This window comes from Cebus imitator, unplaced genomic scaffold (assembly GCF_001604975.1).
Source record: "Cebus imitator isolate Cc_AM_T3 unplaced genomic scaffold, Cebus_imitator-1.0 Scaffold272, whole genome shotgun sequence".
Lineage (NCBI taxonomy): Eukaryota > Metazoa > Chordata > Mammalia > Primates > Cebidae > Cebus > Cebus imitator.
Window position 1 is genome coordinate 2,298,303 of NW_016107587.1, and position 13,385 is coordinate 2,311,687.

The 13,385-nt window shown below is 51.7% G+C and overlaps 1 protein-coding gene across 3 annotated transcripts in view; it reads left to right on the forward strand.

Moving 5' to 3' along the window:
• The window catches only part of TNS3 (tensin 3), a 315,575-nt gene that overhangs the window by 32,219 nt on the left and 269,971 nt on the right, over positions 1-13,385 (forward strand). Inside the window, exon 1 of one of the 3 annotated variants that reach the window (XM_037728609.1) lies at positions 12,370-12,464. The exons of the other annotated variants lie outside the window; for them this stretch is intronic. The gene's annotated coding sequence lies outside the window, so the exon portion shown is untranslated. Of the gene's footprint in view, positions 1-12,369; positions 12,465-13,385 lie in introns of those variants that run through there. 3 annotated transcript variants of the gene reach the window in all.

Here is a 13,385-nt window from a genome sequence, read left to right on the forward strand (position 1 = left end):
AAAAAAAAAAAAAAAAAAAAAGTGCTCCACAGGTATGAATTGTTCCACTGGGGGTCTCCTTGACTGTATTTTTGAGCCCTGAAGCCAAAGGCTCCCCTGCTCCTGGAGGCTATGCTGGAACTCCAGCTCCTTCCCTCTGGTCTGAGGCGGCGACATCCATGGCTCCAGCCACATGGCTTTTTGTACTGCAACCCACCTCCTCCGTGGTCTCCCCATTTGCTTAGGGAGACACCTGGAGCGAGACGGAACCATCCAGTCCATGCCGGGGCCCCACTGGGCCTCCGCCTTCAGGACGTGCCTAGGGTCTTGCCACGTGCTCTTGCTCGGTTCCTGAGGTCCAGCGGCAGGAAGTGGACAACAGACAAGCCTTCTGCCCGGGAGCTTGGGTGCTAAACTTTGTCTGCCCTCTGCGCGTCAGGGAGCCCACCTTGCCCATTTGAGAACGGAGCAGGCGCCCTCCAAGGTGATGCTTCCTGAAGGAACTGGGTGTTTTAGGAAGATCTTCCTGGTGCTTCCTGCAGGTCTTGTGAAGTGTATTCACACAGGCTTCCAAGAGGCGGAGCCTCTCCTCACCCCTTTTCTGAGTGAGCTCATGCTCCTTGGCTGGGTGTAGACTTGGGAGATGTGTTCAGTCACCCCACAGTAAAGCTCCTCCTCCTTAGGGTGGTGTGACTCTGTTTGGGAATGACCAAAACTTAGGTCTGTTTCGTTTTGTAACTTTCTTCATATACCTTGGGTGTTTTCCATGTCAGTGAATATGGATGTGATTATTAGTTTTAGTGACTTCATAGCATTCAAATTCCATTCTATGTTAGTACCATAAAATGACCAGAGCCCAGATGCTGGCTATTAAAACTGCTTCCAGCTTTTCTTGCTGTGCACGATTCTGTAGCTGCCTTTCCATGTAGATCCTTCCAGGTGTGGTCACTGCCTCAGAACACATTCCTTGAAGCAGAGTTGACCATAGTGACAAGTGTTTTAAATGAGAACATAGCAATTTGGTTTGCATGTGTCTTGCCCACTGAAACCCTGCTGCAAAAGCATCTTTATGCTTCTCTCTCCCGGTCCTAGCCTTCTTGCCGTGGGACAACTAGGGACAGCGTCCTCCCTATATGAGGTTGGGAAGGTGAGGGTGAGAGGGACAGCAAGCCAAGGTTACCACTTTCCAGGACAGATCCTACAGTGTGGCTATTCACCCATTTGTTCCACATGTTTATCTTTTGCAAAGGGCTGTGTAGTTCACCAAGTCCTCTCCATATATCAAGGATTACTGTGGACATTGCTGGCCATGGAACCATGGGGCTGTGTTTCTTTTCCCATTTCCTTTCTTCTTTCCTTCATTAATTTGACAAATAGGCCTGGGCCCCTTCTGACGTCTGTCCCTTGGATAAGTGAAGGACAGGATGAGGCTGCAGGGCTTCTCTGTGACCTAAGAACTTTTGCGGGGCCTTAGGCCTGGGGCCAGAAGACCTCGCCTGTTCTTTCCTGAGAAGGCATCACAGGGGAGACCTCAGTGTTGCATCTGGGGACGAATGCTCAGCTGAGAGGGGATGGATGGGAGGGATGGAAGAGGGGAGAGGAGACCAAGGTATGGGGCCGGCACTCCCGTCAAGAACCAAACTAACTAACCAGGTCGTGGGGATGCAGGTGGGAGGGCAGGGACGTGGGTAGAGTTGATACTGCAGTGTTCTGGTCAGAGCATGAAAACTCTGGAGTGGGCCAGGAGGCTGTCTGTGTGTCAGGGCCCATCAAGAGTATCATTCATTCATTCATTCATTCAGCAAATCCTTAGGCACGAGGATATCTGTGAACTACATGGACCAGAGTCCATGCCCTGCTAGAAGTGAGTTTTTCATACCCGATGACTATAAGACCGAGGTGGACGGATTTTTCCGTAGGGCCTCCTGCAGGAGAGGCATAAACTGGGCAGGGATCTGGGGGAAGTGAGTCCTGTGTGCAAGGAAGAGCAGGTCAAATGTCCTGAGGCAGTGCCCGGCTGAACAAGTTACAGAGCAGGCCAGAGATAGGCAGGGGCTAGATCACTTTGGTCTGTGGGCTCATAAAAATAACTTTTTTTTTTTTTTTTGAGATGAAGTCTAGCTCTGTTGCCAGGCTGGAGAGCAGTGGAGGAATCCCAGCTCACTGCAACCTCTGCCTCGTAGGTTCAGGTGATTCTCCCATCTCAGCCTCCCAAGTAGCTGGGACTATAGGCATGTACCACCACATCCAGCTAATTTTGTATTTTTAGTAGAGATAGGGTTTCACCATGTTGGTCAGGCTGATCTCAAACTCCTGACCTCATGATCCGCCCACATCAGCCTCCCAAAGTGTTGGGATTATAGGCATGAAACACTGAGCCCAGCCAGAACTTTTTTTAAGGGTGTAGATTCTAAAAGCTGGAGAGGGTTTTGTGCTAGAATGTTGTCATGCCTTGATTCCTGTCTTAAGAAGCTCCATGGCGGGGCGCGGTGGCTCACGCCTGTAATCCTAGCACTTTGGGAGGCTGAGGTGGGTAGATCACCTGAGGTCAGGAATTCAAGACCAGCCTGGCCATCATGGTGAAACCCCATCTTAAAAAAAAAAAAAAGCTCCATTTGGCTGGCTTGTAGATGCAGAGATGGTCAGAGTTCAGTGGTGGGTGGACCAGGATGGTGGGGGTAGAGACCGGGGAACTGGGCCTTTGGGGGTTGTTTTGTGGGACTTGCTGACAGATTGGCTCTGTGCCGTAAGAGAAGTAGAAAGAGCCCTAAGGTTGACACTTGACTGTGTGGGGAAGTGGGTGCTACTTTTGCAGACAGGGCAGCAGGGAGGAGCATGTTGGGGAGAAAACTGGGAGTTCTGATTTGGAGGGTTGAAGTGAACGGTGCTTCAGGGATGGCCCAGTGAAGGTGGGAGCAGGTGGTGCTCAGGACTCAGCAGGCCAGGGGAGAAGAAGCTTGGAGCTCAGGACCATCAGCCAGCAGACAGGTGGTGGGAAGGGTGACAGCCAGTACTGTCATGCTCCTTGGCTGGGTACAGACTTGGGAGGTGCATGCACACAGAGCTTGGAGCCCAAGTACCCTGAAACTTAGAGCACCCAAGGTGATAAGACCCTCCGAAAGAGACAAGGGCAGGACCAGTGAGGTAGGGCACTGGGGTCACAAAGACCAGGGAAGGGAATGTCAGGAGATGGTGTGTTCAAATGCAGCTGCGATTGGACTAAAGGATGGGCAAGTGTCATTTACTGGGTTTGACAGGCAGTGTCTAGGTGGTGACTTATGGAAAGTTCCAGTGAGATGGGTTGAGCATGGATTCAGGAGCCCATGAGCCTTGGGGTAAAGGGGCAGTGACTACAGTCAGCCCTTTGAGGAAAGCTTCCTGTAATGGGAGCAGCAGAGAAAAAGGCCAGGTATGGGAAGGCTGGGTGGGCATCCAAGGAGGGGTGTGTTTTTAAAGACCAGATGTGTTACAGCAGGCTCTGTGCCACTGGGAAAGTTGGCGCAGTCAAGAAAGACATGAAGATTAGGAGTTGGGGGGGTGCACAGTGACTCACCCCTGTAATCCCAGCACTTTGGGAGGCCAAGGTGGGTGGATCACCTCAGGTCAGGAGTTCAAGACCAGCCTGACCAACATGAGTAGAGCCCAGCTCTACTAAAAATACAAAATTAGCCAGATGTGGTGGTGCATGCCTGTAGTCCCAGCTACTCGGGAGGCTGAGGCAGAATCACCTGAACCTGGGAGGCAGAGGTTGCAGTGAGCTGGGATTCCGCCACTGCACTCCAACCTGGATGACAGTGAGACACCGTCAGGAGTTGGAAAGCAAGAGCCAGGATGGCTGGGGACAAGTCTCGAGCCTGCAATGGTCACCGCGTTCTTCCCGACCTCATGCAGGGAAGATGCCCAATGTGGACCTGGCCAGCTGATGGAACTGTAGGGTGGTCCCTGTCCGGTGACTAACGGTGGACACCTAGAGGGCTGGGAGGAGCAGCTCCTGAGACCCCATTAATACGGGTGCCTTTGTGTTCAGTGCGGCTGCCCCCTGCAATTTCAGCAGAAGCATGCCTGCAAATCTAATGTCCCCAGCTCTCCACCGAGTGCCGGTTACTCTTGGAGGTCCCCACCCATGCTTAGTCTCCACTCCCTGATACAGCCCCCTTATCGCTCCTAATTCTTAGCCCAGCTGAAGTCAACACGTGCGTCCAGGAATTGAGGAATCACCCTCAATTCTTTGCTTTGCCCTCCGCACCACACCCACCCTTTGCTCCTGAGCCTCTGCCTACCTGTTTCAGGCCAGGCCCAGTCTACACTGGAGTCCAACACATACTGCCTCCCTCCCCCCTCACCCTGGTGGGACCACAGCCCCCTAGGCTTTATCTTCTCTCTGCTCCCTCCCAGGCTGTAAACTCAGGAATGAATGAATGGACAGATGAACCCTGCCAGCTATAATTGTAAACCAGCTAATCAGAAATTCAAAGGGCAGCAGATAGAAGGCCACAGCCCAGGGTGTTCCAAAGGCCCAGCCCAGGGCGTGACCAAGGGGTGTGGTAGTCAAGATAGTGACCTTAAAACCTGGCGTCTGTCTTTGTCCCATCCACAGCGCCTGTCTAGCACAGGCGTGTCTGACCAGGCAGGTGCTGAGCGCACACGGTGAGGGGCCCACGGTCTTGGCACACGCGCAGTTTATAGTATGAGTGGTGTATGCCCCAGGCCTGTGTCTGTTCCCTGCTAGCCTGGGTAGACAATGATGACTGTCACTGCAGACATGGGATGAGAAGCTTCAGTGGTGAGGTGGGACTTGAATTGCCTTTTTCTTTGCTTGAATAACTTGTTTTAAATTTTATTTTTTAAATATGGAGGATAAGAGGACTGTGAGTCCTACGCTATAAGTATACTTTAGTGATACTTAAGAAAAAAATTATAAAAGCAATACATTGAACCTTTCAGGAAGCTAGAAACAGATGTGTAGAAATTTCCCCAGGCTCCCAGCCTCACCACCTCACCGTGCTGGGCCGCCTGGGGAGGGACTTTCCCAGGCTTCTTATGCAGTGGGTGTGCACCGGGCTGGGACGCAGGAAGACTGTGAGGAAGGAGATTTCCTCCAGTGGCAGCAGGTCCTGGGCGCTCAGTCCAGCTCCGGAACAGCTGTGCTCCTGTGCAGTGAGTGTGTGCAAGGCCAGGAGGCACCTGATGTGCACGCCGTGTGAGACAGGTGGGTCCGGTATGACACTTAAGTTCTGACCCTCAGCCCCTTGGCCGTGAAACGAGAACCACATCTTCGTTGATTCTGGGGTTTGGTGACCTGTGGATGTGGATGTGCCAGGAACACCCTGGGTATTGAACTGGGTTTGAGACTAAATTATGAGTGGGTGGAAGAATGGTACAAACTAACGTGGGAGCCTCCTTGCTGTCCTGGCCACCTTGGATGCCCACTGCACCTTGTGCCGGCCTTCTGGTATGGCTGGGGCAGGGTCCCAGGTAGCCAGTGGTTTCAGCCCTGGTCTGGAGTGGCTTGGGGGTCCTTGGAGTGTGCGTGTCCAGCTGCCCCAGCCCAGGGCTTCCCCCAGCCCCTTCTGCTTCATTCTCCTGGCAGTGCCACTGGTGGGAGACCAAGGCTTGAGAGGTTGGGCCCTGGCCAGACACATGGCTGAGGGTGAGGATAGACAGGGCCTCTGCCGCTTCATTTCTGTTCTGTTTCTGCTCTCTGAGTGTGGATGGTAATTTTGGTTTCTCTTTTTTTTCTGGGTTGGAGCATTGTGGTGTTATCTACTGGAGGCATGCCTTTAATGTACTGGAAGCTTCTTAGGGGTTAGATTTGGGTAAAGTAGGGATTAAGGCAAGAGCATCCCACTCAGCTGGGGACCTGAGAATCACCTCCGTGTGGAAGGGCAGGGACACCTTCTATTGAACTTGACTGATTGATTGAGATGGAGTCTTACTCTGTCGCCAGGCTGGAGTGCAGTGGTGCGATCTCGGCTCACTGCAACCTCCACCTCCTGGGTTCAAGCGATTCTCCTGCCTCAGTCTCCTGAGTAGCTGGGATTGCAGACATGCCCTACCATGCCTCGCTAATGTTTTGTATTTTTAGTAGAGACAGGGTTTCTCCATGTTGGTGGTCAGGCTGGTTTAGAACTTCCGACCTCAGGTGATCCGCCTGCCTCAGCCTCCCAAAGTGCTGGGATTACAGGCGTGAGCCACTGCACCCAGCCAGCCTGGAGCTTTTATGAGGGCACATTTTCCACCTGTATGGGAAGAACAAGTGTCAAGGTTGACTCCGTACCACTGGGGGATGGCCCGCTTGACCTTGCCCTCTGCTGAGCTTCTCTAGAGCAGGCTCTGACTCTCCATCTCTGCCTGCCTCATGCCAATCGGGGCATAAAAATACTGACTTGTAGTCACAATAACAAATTACTTTTGGTTTTTAAAAAAATTCAGTAGTGGCTGGGCGTGGTGGCTCAGGCCTGTAATCTCAGCACTTTGGGAGGCCGAGGCAGGTGGATCACCTGAGGTCAGGAGTTCACGACTGGCCTGGCCAACATGGTGAAACCCTGTCTTAAAAAAAAAAAAATTCAGTAGTAAGTAGCTAACTTTTGTTAATATTAATAAAAACAGCTCAACTTCTTGAGAAACCATATACCAGTTTTATACTGTCTGGGAACAGTCTCCCCACTTGCCCTTAAAGTATTAAGGGCTGCAGGCACTCCTCATCACAGAGGGAAGAGAAGGGATGGTCAGTGGGCAAGGAAGAGAGCCCCCTCTGTGCACTGTCCAGCATAATCCTCATAAGCCTTGGAGTTCGGTTGGAATTTGATCATCCGCATTAGCAGATGAAGAAACTGTGGCCCAGAATAAATAATGATAAACCCGCAGACAGTGAGCAGAAGAGTGGGGTCAGGGTCCGCCGCAGCTCTTTGGCCCACCTCAGTCCAGGCCTCCTGGGGGAGGCTCCAGTTTACAGGAGAGCAGAGCACCTGCCTCTGCCCCCAAATCCTGTAGCTCTGTGCGTAACCCAGCTACAGATCAGAGCCCCTGGGGAGATTGTGAAGAAATATCACCGTCCAGGGTTCCCCTAAGGCTGTGGTGCCCCGATTGTGGTGTAAGTGGTAGGGGTGGAGTTCGTGGGACGTCGGTATGTTTTTAACCAGCTCCTGCAGAGAATCTGAGGAGGAGTATTGGCTGAGAACTGCCCACAGTTCCAGATGTGGTCCAGTGGTCACTTTCTGATCTAAGCCAGGGAATGTTGGGGCATTTTTGATCAGGAGGAAACCGGGGAGGTGTGAAAGGACAAGGGCCAGTTAGAGACGTTTCCGAGAGGATGCTAGTAACTGACATGGCCCTCTGTGGGTGACCCACCTCCCGCTGCCCCAGCCTCCCCATGGGAACCCCCCCAGGGGAGGGAAGACCAGGCCGGGCCACCTTGCCCTCAGTACCCTGTTTAAGGATCTGGCACAGGTTTTGAAGCTGAACAGGTTGTAAAACTTCCTGGAGTCTTGGGTGCCACATTCAACAGGGTAACAGAGATTTCTATGGGAGGGGAGTGTGGAAAGTCTGCCCCTTTTGTGACCAGTGGCATGAACTACCATCTAGCTCTTCCTCCGTGTTCCAGAAAATGCCCTCTTATGCACTTCAATGTATTATTGCAAAAAGAGTTTAAAAGGCCAGACACAGCACCAACAACTGTATCCTTTTCCTCTACCACCAGAGGAAGTGAATGTACCTCTCAGACACAGCACCCACAGCCGTATCCTTTCACTCCATCCCCAGAGTAAGTAAACGTACCTTCTCCGTTTTTAGTGTTCGAGGTGTTCAAAGCAGCAGAGTATATCCTGACGCCGTGGGTCTCCAGGCTTTCCGTACAAACTAACTCTGCAGGGTGCTTCTGCTTGGAGTCACCTTGACGGTGAAGAAATCCTTGGCAAGGAGTGGAAAAATAAATTGTGATGTCCTCGACACAGGGCCCCTGTGAACTAGAGAGTTTCATGTGTTCTCATTTTCGGTTAGAATAGGTGGGGCAGCTCATTTGACAGGAGGAAGCTGGCTTGTTGGAAGTGCAGGGATGCTCTGCTGACCCGTGCTTGGGTCCTGGGACACTCATTGGTAGCAGTAGGTCTGTGAGCTGGACCTGGGGACTTGGGCTTCGGGTTATTTAACTCCGTGACCTCAGGCAGTTCTGGAAGCTCTCGAAGTGGAGGCTGGAAGTCCAAGATCAAGGCTCTGGTCCATTGTCTGGTGAGGGCTGGCTCTTGGTTCATCAAAGGCACCTTCTTTTTTTTTTTTTTTTTTGAGATGGAGTCTGGCTCTGTTGCCAGGCTGGAGTGCAGCAGCATGATCTCAGCTCACTGCAACCTCTGTGTTCCAGGTTCAAGTGATTCTCCTGCCTCAGCCTCCCAAGTAGCTGGGTCTACAGGCAAGCACCACCACGCCCAGCTAATTTTTGTATTTTTAGTAGAGATGGGGTTTCACCATGTTGGCCAGGATGGTCTTGATCTCTTGACCTCGTGATCCGCCTGCCTTGGCCTCCCAAAGTGCTGGGATTACAAGTGTGAGCCACCGCGCCCGGACTATCAAAACCACCTTCTATCTGTGTCCTCCCACGGCAGAATGGGAAAAGGGTGTTGTGGGGTCCCTTTTTTAAAGGCATTAACCTCATTCATGCAGAGTCCCCCCTCATGACCTAAGCACCTCTCAAAGGCCCCACCTCCTAATATCATCACTTTGGGGGTAAGGATTTCAACATATGGATTTTGGAGACACACAGACAGCCATAGGAGAGGGGGTCCATTTTACTGTGAGGAAGTTGTGCTCTTTGCTTGTGAGGGGTGGAGACAGGTGGACCGCTTTGCATGCCCGGGAATTTTGTGGCTAATGGAAACATGCTGGTTAAACTAGTAGAATAAATGCACTCTCCTCTGTGGCCAGTGGACTCTCATTCATCATGTATCTACCGAGATATGAAATCATCTGTGTGATTTTCATGAGAAACAGCATCGTGCAAAGCACAAAGCAGTAATGCTTTGAAGTCCTGCTTCCATCTGAGTGGATAACTCCAGCTTTGGACCATCCTGAGGGTCAGGCACTTCACAAATGGCATCTTTGATCATTATTATCACTCTGGGAGGTGGACTCCTTATCCCCTAGGATGTCACTGGGTCCTTAAGAGCCCCCCACCCCCCACTGCAGGAACTAGAAGCCAGCTCCCCAGCTCTCCAATTTTTCAGGTGCCCCATGCATATCCTGAGCCCCTGGGACCTCATCTACCTGAATGTCCTCTTCTGCCAGTCTTCCCTATCCAGCATGGCCCTAGGGCACACGTGGGAAGATGTTTGCTGGACAGGTGAGATACATGTGTGCCTGAACACTTCCTGAGTGTCCTAGAGGGTAAGGACATACTAAAATGTGGTGAGTGCCCTGGGAGGCACACTGTCCCTTCTGGATGTGGGATGGGGCACAAGCTGGCTGCACTGGGAAAGAGACAGAAGGGAAGCCTTGAGAGGGAGGATTTTCCCAAAGTCCGTGCTTGGGCAGGGCCCAGATATAAGACCGGTCCCTAGAGACACTGGCAGCCTCCTGCTGCCCAGTGACTAGCGTCCCTGCCTTTGGACAAGGAGAGAAGGCCAGGCTCAATTTCTGCAGATTAGAGCTGGCAGTAACTTGCTGATGTCGGAAATTCCTTAAACTGAAAGCCGTCTTCTTCAATTTCAGAGGCAAAGTGATTTTAAATGTGCTTTAGGTGGCACATAGGAACTCTCTCACACTCAAGTATCCTCAAGCCATGGAGCAGTGGGGCTGGCTGTGTCAGATTTCGTGTTGATGGGCACGTAGCGGGTAGAAGTGAGCTGGGAGTCATCTGCCCAGAGTGTCTGGTGGCCCCAACTGCAGAGCACTGGGGCTAGGAATCAGGGCTGGGGCTTGTGAGCACACGTCAGAGCGACTAAGGATTTGGACTCTCCACCCCTCACTTGGGCTGTCTGGCCAAGGTGTGCTGAGGATTTGGTTTAGATGATGCCTTTCTGCAGAAACAACCAGTAGTAATGTGTGTTCTCATCTTGGTGCCAACCATGGCTTGTCCCATCCAAGGTCATGCTCACCTTGATCCCTTGATTAGGTGGAGACTAAAGCCTTCTCTGTTGTTGACTTCCTCTTTTCCCTTTTATAACAAATAAAGGGAAATATTTAGAGACTATATATTCCCACAAAAAAAGAAAATAAAAATAAAAACAAAACAAAACAAAACACACAAACAAAAAAAGACTATGTATTCTCTCCAAAGAGCAACCAGTCACAGCCTGTTAGATTCTGTCTCTCCGCTGCGTGTAACTCCCGAGTTTTCCATAACATGATGCACAGAAGCCGAGACCTTTACCCTTCCTAGCAACCTGCTCCCAGGCCTCCTATCGCCTCTCTGAGACCGTCTCCTGCTATTCTCCTCCTCCTTGTCCACCAAGTGAGGAGGAACTTTGAGACCACATAGGTTTTCAGTGTGTGTGTGTGTGGGGGGGGGAGAGGGGGTCATTTGCTTCTATCAGTAGGGACTCAAAAGACTCTTGGAATCATATTGTATTCAATGGCTTGTAATCCAATATTATCACTATTTTGATGCCCAAGCCTAATGAAAGCTTTTTCAGGCTGGCACCTGTGTCCTTTAGTTACACACCCATTGTTCTGTGAGTGCTCTCTTTCTGGCCAAAAAAAAAAAAAAAAAGAGATTTCAGGCTCATTGGGGGTGACTGTTGCTATTGGAGCCTCCTCACCCTCCAAGGACAGAGCTGGGAGTATCTGTGTGTGTGTGCATGTGTGCGTGTGCACTGCTGCATACACACACATTCATATCTGTTTTCATTTCTAGATACATCTACATTTCTAGATTGGAAGCCATGAGTCACACCAACATCTGATTCCTGTCTCCCAATGTAGTGGTTATCGTAACGACCTCCTTTCTAGACTAGCAAGCTCCTCCCCAATGGAAAGAAAGGTGGCTCCCGTTTTTCCTCCCACAGATCCTTATGATCAATCCTCCTGTGTATCAGCAATCTGCCGTCACCTCTCTGCTGCCACGGCCCTCCTCTCCCCAGTACATCTAGGTCAGTTGCCTGAGGCTGAGCTTCTCTTACCTAGAGTTTCCGTGTCCACTCCTGCTTTCTCCCAAGTGTCCTCCCAGGGCTGCCAGGGGGTCCTCCAGGAGGATGCCTTTTCCTTTTTGCCAGTTAGGGCCCCCTGTGACCTCGGGTCCAGCCCAGCTCGGTACTGGGGCCTTCTCCCTTGTCACTGCTTCGTGCAATCCTGCTCACCACCCAGTCCTTGCTTCTCGAGCCCTGTCTACCCTCAGTGTCCCACACGGCTGTGCATTAGCCACCCAGCTTTTGGCCAGTTCACCAAAAACACGGTGCCTCGCTGCCCTTGCCTCTCCTCGCCTCTTTTCCTGTCTGGAAAGCGCCCGCTTCTGCTTTAAGTCACAGCCCACTCGTAGAGTTCTTCCCATGATCGGTGGACTCCGTGCCCCCTCCTAACACTGTGTGTAGCTCGTCCCTCTGGGAGGGGTGTGGGCTGAGCCAGGCTTCGCTGTATTTCCTCTGACACTGAGCACACACACTGCTCAGTGAACTTATCTGTGGGTGAATGCATGATCGTGTGCGGGAGTGAACGTGTAGGAGCAGCCTCCAGTTTCCAATGACAAAACATGGGCCCAAGTCGCCCCTCAGCCCTCCCCCAGGGAACCTTGTACTTGGTGTTAAAGTCTGACTCATAGAGAGGCTCAAGTCCCCAGTTCCAGCTGGGTTTCCAACCCAGGTTGAGATGTAGCCTCTCTTCCTGATGTCCGGCTTGCTGACATCTGCCTTAGCTGTCTGGATCCCCTCCTCCCTAGGAAGAATCTCACTTTGTTCCTGGGAACCAGGTGCTATCAGAAGCTAGGGTGAGACAACCTGGCCAGTAAAAAGCACAGAAGGTTGTGGCCAAGCACGAAGAAAATCAGAAGCCGGGCAGCAGCAGAGCTTATTGTGGCCTTAAGATGTAATGAGGCCAGTCTGCCACTCAAGCTTTGGAGTGAGGGGGTCTGTGCCTGGAGGAGGTGGCCCCACATCTGCCTTGGCTTCTGGGTCCCTTGGTACCCCCAGACCCTCAGCTTCAGCTTCCTTCAGCAAGGACTTGGAAGGGTGTGGTCTGAGACAGGTGGGAATACAGCAAAGCAGAGTGTTTTCATTCTTGCACCAGCGTTTATTGCTCCTGCTTGGTGCTGTGTGTGGAAAATCCCAGACAAGGTTAGGACTTCCTATTGGAGGCACAAGACATATGACCACACTAGAAGGTCAGGGCCCCAACCATCCTTGGGTGGCTCAGCCACGGGGGATGATTAACCAGTCTGGGAAGTCAGATGAAAAGTGGATCTTCAACTGAGCCCAGGACAGCAGCTTTCAGCCAGAAAGGAGAATGGGAAACTGCCTTGGGACAAGCCCCAAGTGAGCCCAGGGGCGCAGAGAAGAAGGACCCTGGCGTGTAAGAGCCTAGATTGCAATTCCTGGCAGGAGGGGGTCAGAGTTCGGGGCAGGAAGAGGCAGCCTGTTGGTGTATGCGGATTCGCCTTAGGATTGAGCACTGTTTCTTGCCAGTGAAAAATCAGTCTGTTGTCGTCACTGTGGAGATCTATCACATGCATGCTATTTGTTACTAGTAATGAAGTGTGGCAGTTTTCTGAAAGGCTACCCTTTTAAATAAGGAAGAGCAGATTCAGGGTATCCTTGTAGTAAAAAGCCACCTTCAGCCATTTGCCTTCCACTCTGGCTTGCATGGGCAGTGGGGTGGCCTGTGCTCTTGGCCGTTGTTCCTGGGTGGACCCCAGAGAGTGTGAATTTTGGTACTCACGTTGGAGGAGTTTTATCCGGCTGGGGGCTATCTGTTCATTGTGGAATTCAGATTTCTTCAGCCGGTTCCTGTGGGCACCGTGGTAAGGGTGGTGATAGATCCAGCTGACCTCTGGGCGTGTTTGCCCTGGGTAAGCCACGACAGCAGTGTGTCCTGTTCTTAGGTGTTTGTAGACACTGTTATGTACCTGGTCTTGTGTCAGATGGGAAGGAATCTGGAATGAATGTGATACAGATGTGTCCTCGGGGAAAGATGTTTGAAAAAACTAAAGTTAGAATAAGCTATAGAAAAAAATAATGAGGCCGGGTACGGTGGCTCACGCCTGCAATCCCAGCACTTTGGCAGGCCGAGGTGGGTGGATCACGAGGTCAAGAGATGGAGACCATCCTGGTCAACATGGTGAAACCCCGTCTCTACTAAAAATACAAAAAATCAGCTGGGCATGGTGGTGCGTGCCTGTAATCCCAGCTACTCAGGAGGCTGAGGCAGGAGAATTGCCTGAACCCAGGAGACGGAGGTTGCAGTGAGCCGAGATGGCGCCATTGCACTCC